At 46.0% G+C, this 12,273-nt stretch overlaps 2 protein-coding genes across 2 annotated transcripts in view; both read right to left on the minus strand.

The window, feature by feature from the left end:
* B3GNT2 (UDP-GlcNAc:betaGal beta-1,3-N-acetylglucosaminyltransferase 2) overlaps positions 1–12,273 on the minus strand; it is a 31,812-nt gene that overhangs the window by 9,492 nt on the left and 10,047 nt on the right. The window lies entirely within an intron of this gene.
* The window catches only part of COMMD1 (copper metabolism domain containing 1), a 236,083-nt gene continuing 231,396 nt past the window's right edge, over positions 7,587–12,273 (minus strand). The window contains exon 6 of the transcript XR_013831078.1: positions 7,587–7,614. The gene's annotated coding sequence lies outside the window, so the exon portion shown is untranslated. The remainder of the gene's footprint in view (positions 7,615–12,273) is intronic.

Here is a 12,273-nt window from a genome sequence, read left to right on the forward strand (position 1 = left end):
ACTGACAGCCACAAAGACCCATTCTCACAAAGCTCTGAGTCAGAGCCTGACTCCTCCACCCCAAGGGACTCCGGCATGCTAGGCAGACAGCCACGAGTAGCTGGTCAGGGACAGAACAGCAACCACACCCGGACCCAGTCCAAAACCTGTGCCCAGGACTGCCTTTGCCGCCCACACCCCCAGTACCAAAGTGAAAGATAAAAGAAAGGCAGCACCTTCCTGTAATCAGGAAATGAAATGACCAGCCACCCCATCTAGTCACGCTGAGGCTTGGAGGCGAGAAATCCAAGTTCCTGATTCGGTCACGGGAGTCTGAGCAGGCGGCCTCCGTGTCTAGGGGTGTCCTGCTTCCTGCTCACTCTCCTGCACAAACGGGACCCACAAATCCTCCAGGAGACAAAGAGCCCAAGCCCACTGCCATACCACGGGAGCAGGGGACGTGTACGTCATTCTGCCTGCCCAACCTCCCCCATCCTCCCTCCAGAAGCCTGGTGAGAGTGGCTAAATCCTTACTTCCCAGGCTTTTAACATCTGTTGCCTGGTCCTTGCCAGACTTTTCCAGATTCTGCTCAGATAAAGAGACAGGGAGAGCTTGCAGCTAAGTGGGGCCACCTCCCAGCGCTCAGGGCAGACAGCGGGGTGGTGATAAGGGTGTGAGTGCAGCAGCTCAGTGGGACCAGAAGAGTTGGGCCATACCTAGAGCTCGTTCCTTAATGGGAGCAAGAAGGCTGGCCTCGGTTCTTGCCTGGGCTGGTGCCGGGGAACCCCAGGATTCCCCCCACAAGCTCACCTAGAAGCTGGCATGAAGCGAGAACATGCGTCTGACTGCTTTCTGGTCTGTAAGTCCTAGAACAACTATCAGCTAAATTCAAGGAATTTCTTTCATAGTCATTAGCAGTACCCTTCATGTTCAAAATTTAAAGGGAAAAGTACATATGATGAATCTATTTACCTACATTCCCCCACAGGTGACATTATACATCAAAGTGTCTATAGGACGTGTTTTGGTCCCCATTGATTATAGTTCCCCCAAAACCCAATGTGGCTGATTTTCTCAAATGGTATTTATCATTTAAAATAAAATCAATCACTAAGTTCATCCTTTAAATAAACATGCATAGAATTTTCAGAAAAGGAGAAAGGAAAATTTAGTAAACAATGACAGGGAATTAACCCTCCCAGAGGCCATCCTGCCCCTGCCTTTAGTAAAACTGGTAAGAATTTCAGATCTTCAGTGTATAAGATTATGTCATTATAAAACAAGGCTCGTAGATGTTTTGAGGATGGAAATGTTCCAGATCCATAGTTAGTCCGGTACCCGGAGTCAGAGAGCCCAGAATTAAATTCTGGTTATGCTACCTACTACTAGCTGTGTGACCTTATGCAAGTTGCTTGACTTCTCTGAGCCCCAGTTCCCTCATTTGTAAAATGGGGATGATATAACCTACCACACCAGGTGCTGTCTACTGTGCACTGGGCTTTCAATAGTTTTCCTTCACAGGTTCTGATTCCTCCTCCAAACACTAAGCATACTTCTCAAGTTTTATCATTCATTGCCTCTTTTACAAATATTCTCTCTCTAGAAACCCATCTATCCATTGTCTTAAACATTACCTCCAGAAGAAGTATCACAAGTTGACCCAGCTAACTCCAGATAGTAAATGCCATGTGGAGTTTCTCTTCCTGGGTCCCCCATCTGCAATGGATCAACTTCCCATGTGCACTCCCCAGCAGGACCTTGAATTGCTTCTTCTCCCTGCTTTACACATCCAGCACATCTGTGTTCCCACCTCTGTAACATCACTTGCACCTCCTCCTCACCTGTCCTCTATCCCATTCAGGCTCTGCCACTGGCTACTGCAGGAGCCCAATGCCTTACTTCCCACAGCTCCCAAATATGCCCTGTTCCCCAGCTACTCAGTCTTCAGCCACTGTACATACATTCCCTTCTCACGCTGTTCCCTGGTTTGGTCACCACCACCAACATGGCACCGCTCCCTCATAGCCTACTGTAACTGTGTTGTCTTCTAAAACTCCTCTCTGCTCCATTCTTGGAGCTTAGGGCCTCATGGCCTCTTCCCCTCTTCTGTGAGTTCTCCTGCCCAAGGATAGGCCCCAGTCTAAATACCAGCCTCATTCCTCCAATCTTCTCACTCACATGCCCTTCTGGTCCCTTTATGATGATTTGTGCTTCCTTTCACACCACCTCCTGCCAACATCCTCCATCTCTATGCCATATACACTTGAACCTCCACCAGAGCAAACACATTTCTCTTCCAGAAAAATCGCAGCTTCACTCTGCCACCTGAGGAGTGCCCTCTGTCTGCCATGCCTTCCTGAAGAGCTTCTACTCCTAAATTAGGTCAAGTGTCACTCCTGAAGAGCCCACCTCCCAGGAGTTAGGGCATCCTCTGTGATCAAGGTCTTCACCCTGCACCACCATTACCCCAGCACATGGCATCTGAGAGTCATTCAGCATTTGCTGAATAGAAAGGTATTTGGGTCATCTGGTCAAGTTCACTGAATACAGATGTTCAGTAGAAATTAGATTACATATACATGCCCTTTCTCCAAAGAGATGACACAGGAAAAATCACTTATATGTGTGCTAGTCAACGACACATATGTATTTATAGAAATCTGTCTCACCTGGGCGGGTGCAGGCAGGATTTGAAGAGGTAAACTATGGTGAAAAGCCCAGTCCAGCCCCTCATTTCCCACAGGCAGCCCAGGCCCTCCAGTGTGGGAATGCAGGAGCGTGGATTCAGCAGTGCTTCTAGGTGAGGGCTCCATCCCTCCTCTGGCAGCACACCCAAGCCAACTCTCCTTCATCCCATCCCCACAGAGAGGAGCCTCCACATTCCTTCCTGGTGAGGGGAGGACCTCCAGCAAGTGTTACCCCCACCAAGGCCATGATAGCAGAGGGACAGGGTGAACGTGCGTAAAGGGAGGCAGGCCCCAGTACAGACTGGAAGCTTGGAGGCATCTATTTACCTAGGTGGGAAACCATTTTAGAAAAGAAATGCTGCAATGCAGGCAGTCACTTCTTGGGGAGCTTCATGTGCTTTGGAAGCCCTTGTTAAGACCCTGTACATGGCTATGGTTTGGTAAGTGTTTCCCCTCCAAGCTCCAGGACCTATGTACAAACCAGTATAGTCTGGCAGGCTCTCAACAAGCCCTCAGAGAAATCCCTAGAAGATTTCTCTTTGATTCATCCTTCCGTTTGCTTAGTTGGGTTACATGGAATGTATTTCAGTCTGGGTCCAATCAGGAGGCAGAAACCACACAGTAATTCAACCAGGGGAAGTTTAAAAATATAATAATTGAGTAACTATAAAGATGGAATAGAACTCTAATGCCCTGCACCAGACAAAAAGTACCCAAGAAAGGACAAGCGTGGAAGAAAAGTTCAGAGCTTGTTGAAGTAGGTATAGGGGGCAGTTCCTGGGTGCCCAGGCCAGAGATGGTCCAGTCACCAGGAGAGCAGGAACAACCCTCTGGGATGCAGGCACAAAGCCTGGAACACGCAAGAGTCCCCATCAGGAGGGTTTCAGGAAACAAACCTTGCAGACTGCTGGGACGGTGTGCAGAGAGAACGAGGGTGCGGAAGGAGTCATGCACACACAGGGAGTCCAGCTGCCGCTGGAACAGGAACTGGAGAGGCCTCCCTCTGCACGAGCTTAGCACGTCAATGCATGGCTCGGACAGGAACAGCTCAGGGCCACTGCTCAGGACAAGGATCAGGTGGCCAGCTCACTCGACAGCCAGGATCACAGGGCTCCCAGTGTGTATACATGTGGGGGCTGAAGAGAAGCAGCGACCTGGGCTGGGCACAGGCTCCCCCTTCTACCACGGCTGCCAGAGCCAGAGAGAGGGCACAGCAGCCACATGCTAGAGAGCTGTGGCCTGCAGACCCACAGGAAAAACAGCAGGCTCTACAGGAAGCCTGGTTCTAGACTCTGGGAACCAGGAAGGAAAAGCTCTTTCTCCTGCAACATCCTCTTCAGAGCCCTCAACTTAGAGAAGGCAAAGGAAAAATATTTGAAGGCTCTGATCCATTTTCACAGATCAGGCAACAAAGGGTGAATTTGGAGCTGACAAGCAATAGTTAAAAACTGATACAAGTTAGAGATCTCTATATCACCAACCTGAAGTCATATTCCAACCATGAACACCGTTACTCAAGTCTGGAGTTAGGGGAAACGTGTATAAAACATGGGTCCTGTACAGTGAATTGATAGACAAGCAATAAATACGAGACAGTCCATTTGTCAACAGCAGAGGACAAGGCAGGGACCTGAGTGGGGCTTGAAATAGGGTAGATTTCAGATATGTGAGGAGAAGCATGGCAGGCAAGAGGTGGGGGGCTGGGTGGGTAGAGGGTGTCTGCATGCAGAGACCAACACAACCAGTTTGTGGCAGATGGGTGCTGAGACCACTAGAGAGAATAGATAAGCGCTGTTGAGCCCAAGGGCTCTCCACGGGATGGGAGTGTACCATGCCTACAACTAACGTTAACAAATGCTGCTGCCAGAGGGATTGTAGGAATGTGTTTTCTTTCACAGCCCCTCTATTAAAAACAAACAAACAGAAGACTGACTAAATCACACAAGAATATGAAATAGGGACAAATGAAGAACTTCCAAATTGGATGTCCATGTTGATTACAAATACAGTTGTATACTGTGTTCAGAGATTTAACTTCTATAAAGCAGATTAGGTTCACAAGCGGAAGACAGCATGATCTGAGGGGTCCATCTTCTATCATCAGATCTCTAATGCACCTCTGACAGAGTACAGGCATTTGGCCTGGCTTACTAATCACTAACCCACGAGTCGGGGACTTCCCTGGTGGTCCAGTGGGTAAGACTCCACACTCCCAATGCAGCGGGCCTGGGTTGATCCCTGGTTGGGGAACTAGATTCCGCGTGTCACAACTAAGAGTTTGCATGCAACTAAGAGTTCGTGTGCTGCAACTAAGAGCCCACGTGCCTCAACTAAGACCCAGCACAGCCTAATACTAAAAAAAAAAAAAAAAAACACCAAACACAAGTTGTTTCTGATTTTCCCTATAATCGAAAAAGAAAAACTGATGAACAACCTCATATGTGCATCTTTGTCCATTGTCTTATTATTTCCTTTGGAAAAATTACAAAGAGAACATACATTTTTAAAGTCATTTAGAATATAATCAAATTATTCCCCGTCCCACCCATCCCCCACCAAAAACCATCCCCCACCAAAAACAAAAGCCAGATTGATTTATCCTTTCACTGTACACACCCAAGAGCACAGCACTCTCCATGTTGACTGTGGACACTGTCCTTCTTTTTAATCTTCACAAAAAAAGGACTTCTGCTTGTTTTAACTGACCCATCGTCATTCATGTGCTTCCTTCCTGACTTCCCACTCCTCATGCCCTTTGCCCATTTTCCACACCGGGATATTCTCACCTCACTTAATCTTTTTTTTTTTTAATTTATTTCTGGCCGCATTGGGTCTTCGTTGCTGTGCATGGGCTTTCTCTAGTTGTGGTGAGGGGGGGCTACTCTTTGTTGCAGTGCACGGGCTTCCCAATGCAGTGGTTTCTGTTGCAAGGCACAGGCTCTAGGCACGCAGGCTTCAGTAGTTGTGGCACACAGGCTCAGTAGCTCCGCAGCATGTGGGATCTTCCCAAACCAGGGCTCGAACCCGTGTCCCCTGCATTGGCAGGCGGATTCTTAACCACTGCGCCACCAGGGAAGTCCTCATTTAATCTTTACAAACTCAAATATGTGAAGCAGTTACTCTGAGGTCACAAAGCTAATCTGGGTAGAGCCAGAACTTGGACCCTGGACCCTGCCCCCAAGTCTAAACTCTTGCTACCACACAACCTCGTTGCTCAAAGAAGATTTCAAGAATCCTCAAATAAAGTTGCACTTTAAAAAAAAATTACTTAGGAAGTGAAATCATTGCATCTGTGGATACCCAGAAGATGTAGGCCGTTTCAAAGAAAGCCAGGCAGTTGCGTTTTGTTTTTAAGCAACATGAGAAAGGAATAATGTAGACAGAATCTCCAGAAGGGAACCAGTCGGTAGTCTTAAGGTGCCCAGAGGTCCTGGTCTGGTAAGGCGGTCCCCGTCCCTGCTTTGGGCGGAGTCCCTGCAGGTCTGTGGTAGGTGTTAATCCACACTGAGGAATGAGAGATCGGCAGCAGTTTCAACCAGCCCAATCTAACAAACCTGTTGGGCAAACCCTTTTGGCAAGAGCTTTTACACAGAAAAAGCCCCGCCTCTCCTCTCCCCCTCCCTTCCCGGGGGCACCACAGCCTGAGGCTGAAGGGATCCCAGGACGATCCTCCCACCTGCTAGAGGTTAGATCCGAGTGGGCCTGCAGCCCAGCTCTCCAGGCTCTGAGAGGAAGGGACACTGGCCGTGTCAGAAAAGGTGATGGAAGAGCAAGTGTTGGCCACAAACTGTACCCTCTCACCCTTTTACTTGTTTTCTCCAGAACATGCACATGCATTCCACACACAGACCATATCCCGAGTTCATTACCAAAAAGAAGCTACAAGAATTTCTTTTCCAGGGCCTTATAGCTCAGCTACTCCAACCACCTCCTGTACGGAAGAAGAAACCAAGATGCAGAGAGGCACAGAGGCTTGCCCAGGGTCAGCATAGGTAGGAGTCACACAGTGAGAATCATCATCACGGACAAAGTCGCATTCTCATAGCTTCTTGTGAGCCATCAACATAAAATACAAGGCCAGCAAGGCGGACTGCAGCAGCACCACCATGAACCCGCCCCGCCCCCAGACAGTGGTTTTATTACTTCCTTTTTGCTGTCTTTAACACTTCACACACATTTATCTGACTTGCCACACCTCTTCGGTAACAAGTCTTACACAACCCACAGGGCACATGGCCATCAAGACCAGGGGCTGGGCCATTTCATTTCAGTCTCTCTAGCGTCTGCCACTCTAACAACATATTGACAGTCAATACATTTGAGGACAAGAAGGACATAAATGGGAAGGGGCAGTAAAGGAACGAGGATTAAATAAAGGAAAAATTTCTATTCCTTGACCTTCTTCATCTTTTGCTCCACACAAATCATTGTTGAATAATTACACACACAGGCCCTGCATTTCCAGGCCCCCCAGAGACCCTCCCTGGCCCCTGGCTGTCTATGTGTCAGGCCAGGACACTCCTCTTCACAACTGTCATAAGCCTTTTCCAATTCCTGTCCTTTCCCCTCCATGCCTCACCCTCAACCATCAGGACAGCATCACTGGGTGTCATCTCAATGCAGGACATCACCTAAAAAAATCCCAGGAAACAGTCTCATATGATTAAACAAATCTGTAAACAAACTAAGGCCCAAGGGATGGGAGGAGTGGAGGAAGAAGGCAATTAAAAATTAATAAAACTGCTCAAGCATAAATTACAGTACTGGACTAGAAACTAAGTTATCATTATATAATATAAACTATATTACTAAACTAAGTTATCAAACTGACCTTGTATAAGTGCTTCTGGAAACAAGCAGGCCATCAGCCATGGCTTGGCAATCTTGGTGGACAGAGATGGGGCGGGGAGGAGGTAACTTGGGGCTTGCTATGTGGGCTACTTCTGCCTACAGTCACACATAGAGAAAAGCTGGTGAAACCAATTAAGAAAGAATATTTTCACATAGGTACTGGAAAAGAGATTATTGTCATTTTACACAGTAAACGCATGAAATACTCAATTAAAGACTAATTTAACGGGACTTCCCTGGTGGCACAGTGGTTAAGAATCCACCTGCCAATGCAGGGGACATGGGTTCAAGCCCTGATCTGGGAAGATCCCACGTGCCGTGGAGAAACGAAGCCCGTGCACCACAACTACTGAACCTGCGCTCTAGAGCCCGCGAGCCACAACTACCAAGCCCGTGTGCTGCAACCACTGAAGCCCACACGGCGCAACAAGAGAAGCCACTGCAATGAGAAGCCCGCGCACGGCAACAAAGACTAGCCCCCACTCACCGCAACTAGAGAAAGTCCGTGAGCAGCAATGAAGACCCAATGCAGCCAAAAATAAATAAATAAATCTATTTAAGAAAAAGACTAATTTAACAAAATCAAAAGTTGACTCTCCTCAAAGTTTTAGGATTGACTTTCAGAATCACATCACTCCTCACCACTTAATTCCATGGGCTATAATAAATGACCATAAAGAGAAGTAAAATTTTTTAGATTTTAAAACAATCACTTTAATGTTAAGCACCTGGGCAGCCAAATTCAATCTGCCATTTTCCCCGACAGAGATTCACCTATGTCACTTCCGAAAGGTACTCTACAAACTCTTTCAAATCACCAATGCCCTTCCCAATTCTATTAAATTTGGTAATCCTTGTCCCCATGAAATGTAGGGTTTGAGAGCACCTCCATCAACTCTTGCAAAATAAAAGTTTACGTTTGTTTACATTTATTTCCAAAATAAAAATATATCTCCCCAAATAAACATTGTTTGAACATGCTACAAGCTGGGATTGCATTAATACCCGTGACGTTCACTGTGTTTTTCTTAAATAATTTAATAAATTGCCTTGGGAAGTCTCAATTTCTTGGCTATTTGGATGAAGGTTTCCAGTGACAAATTTCCTTAAAGAGCATTTGCCCTTGGGTACAACAAAGGGTACAACAAAGGGGACACAAGGGGACACCAAGGAGCATAAAGTGCCGTGCCTCGGGCTCCAGGACTCCCTGCTTAGCCATTTGGAGTCTCTTAGAGAAGCAGCTCTGAGATAACTGCCTGACTCACTCTTTCAAAAACATGCATGAAAATCACAGAGTTGTACAGAATTGGCATGTGCAGAAATGTAAATAATGCTGTATTAAAATAAAAGGAATCAACAGGTGTGACATCTTGAGAGAGGAGGAAAAAAGAAATGAAATGAAGAAATGGGGTGGAGGTACCAAGGACACTCCTTACAACAAGAAAAATTAACAACTGCACACCAGCCTCTACCCACTCACCAGCGGCTTTTGTAATAGGGAAGAAGAAACATGACTCCATATTGAATCTGTTTCTTTTACTTTAAACTTTGCGTTCTATTGCTTTTGCTACAAGTTAAGAACGTTGCCTATAAGCCTCCAATATACAGGACAGTCCATTCTCAAGGCTCTAACCTTTAAAGGTACAACACTTTCCCATTCATATAAAAAGCTGCAGAACAGAGAATAACGTTTGTCTTGTTGGAGGTTTACAGGAGCATCATGACCTTTAGACACCTACATGGACAGCTACAAGAACAAAGGATTCTGACACCAAGAAGTCTGCAACAACCAGCCACATCCCCTCCCCTTCTAGCATAAAAGCAGCCTGAATCCTAACCCAGGTAAGATGGTTCTTTTGGACTCCAGTCCACCATCTTCTCAGTCTGCTGGCTTTCCGAATATAGCCCCTACTCCTTGCCAACAATTCATCTCTCGATTTACTGGCCTGTAATGCAGTGAGCTGTCCAAGCTTGAACTCGGTAACATTTGTCCATGTGCCAGGAATTGTGCCAAAGGTCCAAGGGCATACACAGTGGTTACTGAGGTATCCTCATTTTACAGATAAGTGAACTGCTTCCAGAAACTTGTCTGAGGTTCCCAAGATGGAGAGTGGAGGGAGGGGGCAGGAACTGGGAACCCAAATGGGCAGCTCCCGGCCTGCAAGTCCATCTCAGCTGCTGCCAAACTTGAAGACAGGCAGAGGGCTGCATGGATGGCACAGCTGGGATGGAGGAGCACTTGGCACCCTGTCCTCATTAAGTGCTCTCACAAAGACCCCATCCTAGATCCAAGTATGCCACCCTCAAAACCCCCTCCTGGGACCCAACAGCCCTTAAGAACAACTGCTGTCCTCACTCACACCATCGCTCATGCTGGCTCTCCCAGCCTGAGACATCCATTCTCTTGCTTCTCAATCCTGCCCCCACGCTTTAAGGTACAGGTTCAAATCCCACTGCCTTCTCCATAAGGACACCCTTGGTTCCCCTAGTGCACTGTATCTAATCCTCTCCTCCTAGCAGCTGGGACTCCCCAAACTGAAGCCCCTCAAAAGGACTGCCAAGAGCTAGTTACCCAGAACCTCCCTACCCCCAGCAATGCTTCCCAGCCTGAACAGTTCCAGGTGAGCTAAGATCCACTCTCCTCACCCTGGAGGGAGGCAGGACCAAGAGGCTCCCCAGCTCACAGGCTGTAACTGTGAGGTGAAAGCACCCCAACTGCTGAGTGCCAGGCTCTGCTCTTCACACACAGAGTATCCAATGAAAATACGTGCCCCTGGGAGACCACCTCTTCTTCAGAGTCAGAGGCCATCCTCCTCCCAGAAGACAACCTCTCTAGTGACAAGTGACCCTGGGGTGGCAACTTTAGGACAGGGTACCAAACAAGCAGAGTGGCTCCCCTCTCTCCCAGCCTCCATCTCCCAGATTCCTTTCCTGCCCCTTCTCCCTTTCTCAAATGTTGTTAAATTTCACCAAGTTACCGATGGGTGCTTGAGGACTATTCTTAGATTTTTTTTAATATCAAAATTAATCACATGGATTTAAAATATACATCCTCAAAACAGTGACCTTTTGGCTTTTTGTCCAAATGTTCTATTAAAGGGGAAGCTGTTCAACCAAGACTTATGTCTACATATTTAAAGAAGGGATGAAATAGTAACATCGCTTTCTCTGGCCACCTGCCAAGAAAAATTTATGTTGTCAAAATAAAAGAGAACATGTTGTTTGCTCAATATATGAGCACACTGCTGAGTAACTTAGAAATTGGGCCTCTTTTACCAAGCAGTTTAAATCACCTAATTTTATTTACTTTTAAAATTTTTTATCGGAGTATAGTTGATTTACAATGTTGTGTTACGTTTCAGGTGTACAGCAAAGAGAATCAATTATACGTATACATATATCCGCTCCTTTTTTAGATTCTTTTCCCATATAGGCCATTACAGAGTACTGAGTAGAGTTCCCTGTGCTATATGGTAGGTCCTTATTTGTTATCTATTTTATATATAGTAGTGTGCATATGTCAATCCCAATCTCCCAATTTATCCCTCCTCCCCCTTACCCCCTGGTAACCCTAAATTTGTTTTCTTAAATCACCTAATTTTAAGTGTCTCTGTGAATGTCACCTTCATATATCATAGATTATCACCTCCTTGGAAATATCGGGGACCACAGCAATCTGTGTCTCTGTCATTTGCAGGCTGTGCCCACTCCTTCCTCCCTCGGGGGGTCCAATCACTCCCAGAACTTCTGTCACCTCTACACTGATGACTCCCACACCCACACCTGGAGGTCCAGCATGAGCTTGCCCTCCCACTCTGGGTGGTGCTCACATAGCATCTTAGTCACGTGTGGGGCAGGGACAAAAAAAAAAAAAAAAAAAAAAAGAGAGAGAGGCCATCATGCTGAAACCAGAGATGGCTGCCTGAGGCTTCATTATATCACTCTCTGTTATCTGCACTTGTTTAAAAATTTCCATTATAAAGAGGCTTTTTTTTCTAACGAGGATCCATCAGAACCTTGAGGAAAAAAAATTCAAAAGAGAGAAACAGTTAAAAATAGGAGTATTCATGAGAGATATTTTAAGTTCATCTGAAGGAAATAATTCCTTTTGTGGTGAAGGGAGAAGAAAAATAAAAGGGTTGCATTTCATTTACTTAAAGAATAAAAGCTACATAAGTTCCTTATAAACAAGCATTAAATTTAGCCATAAAATAATAAATGTAAAATACATGTCATGAGTCCCAAAGGTTAAATGTTTATAGAGGATGGTATTTGTAACAAACCCACTTTGACCCTTTCACTGTTAAGACAAATAGATTTGATTCTGAAAACATCACCAGGCTTTTCACTGAACAATCTATACCCAGACTTGAAGTTGGTTTTTGTTTTTTTTAAACAACTGTGTTACTCCCTGATCAGGACTCAAAAAAACAAGAAACACTTCAAGAAGCACTTGGATGTTAAGTGCTTTTCAAAGAAAATAAACAACAACAGAATTCTAAAGCACAAATTATAAGCCTTAGCAAGTTAATGGTCCATGGACCATAAATATGGTCCATATTCATGACTGCAGTGGATTCAAACAATCAACATATGAGCCTGGCTGTGCAGGTTTTTTCCTATTATGCAGGGGGTGGGGATGAGGAGGGAACAAGCTAAGTGGGTTGCCATGGTTACAAAGATATTTAATGTCAGCTCAGGGACCAAAATCTACTTCAAGTTCTCCACATGGACCAGGCTCCCTTTTCAGTAAGT

This window comes from Stenella coeruleoalba (genome assembly GCF_951394435.1).
Source record: "Stenella coeruleoalba genome assembly, chromosome: 13".
In the NCBI taxonomy this organism is placed as follows: Eukaryota; Metazoa; Chordata; class Mammalia; order Artiodactyla; family Delphinidae; genus Stenella; species Stenella coeruleoalba.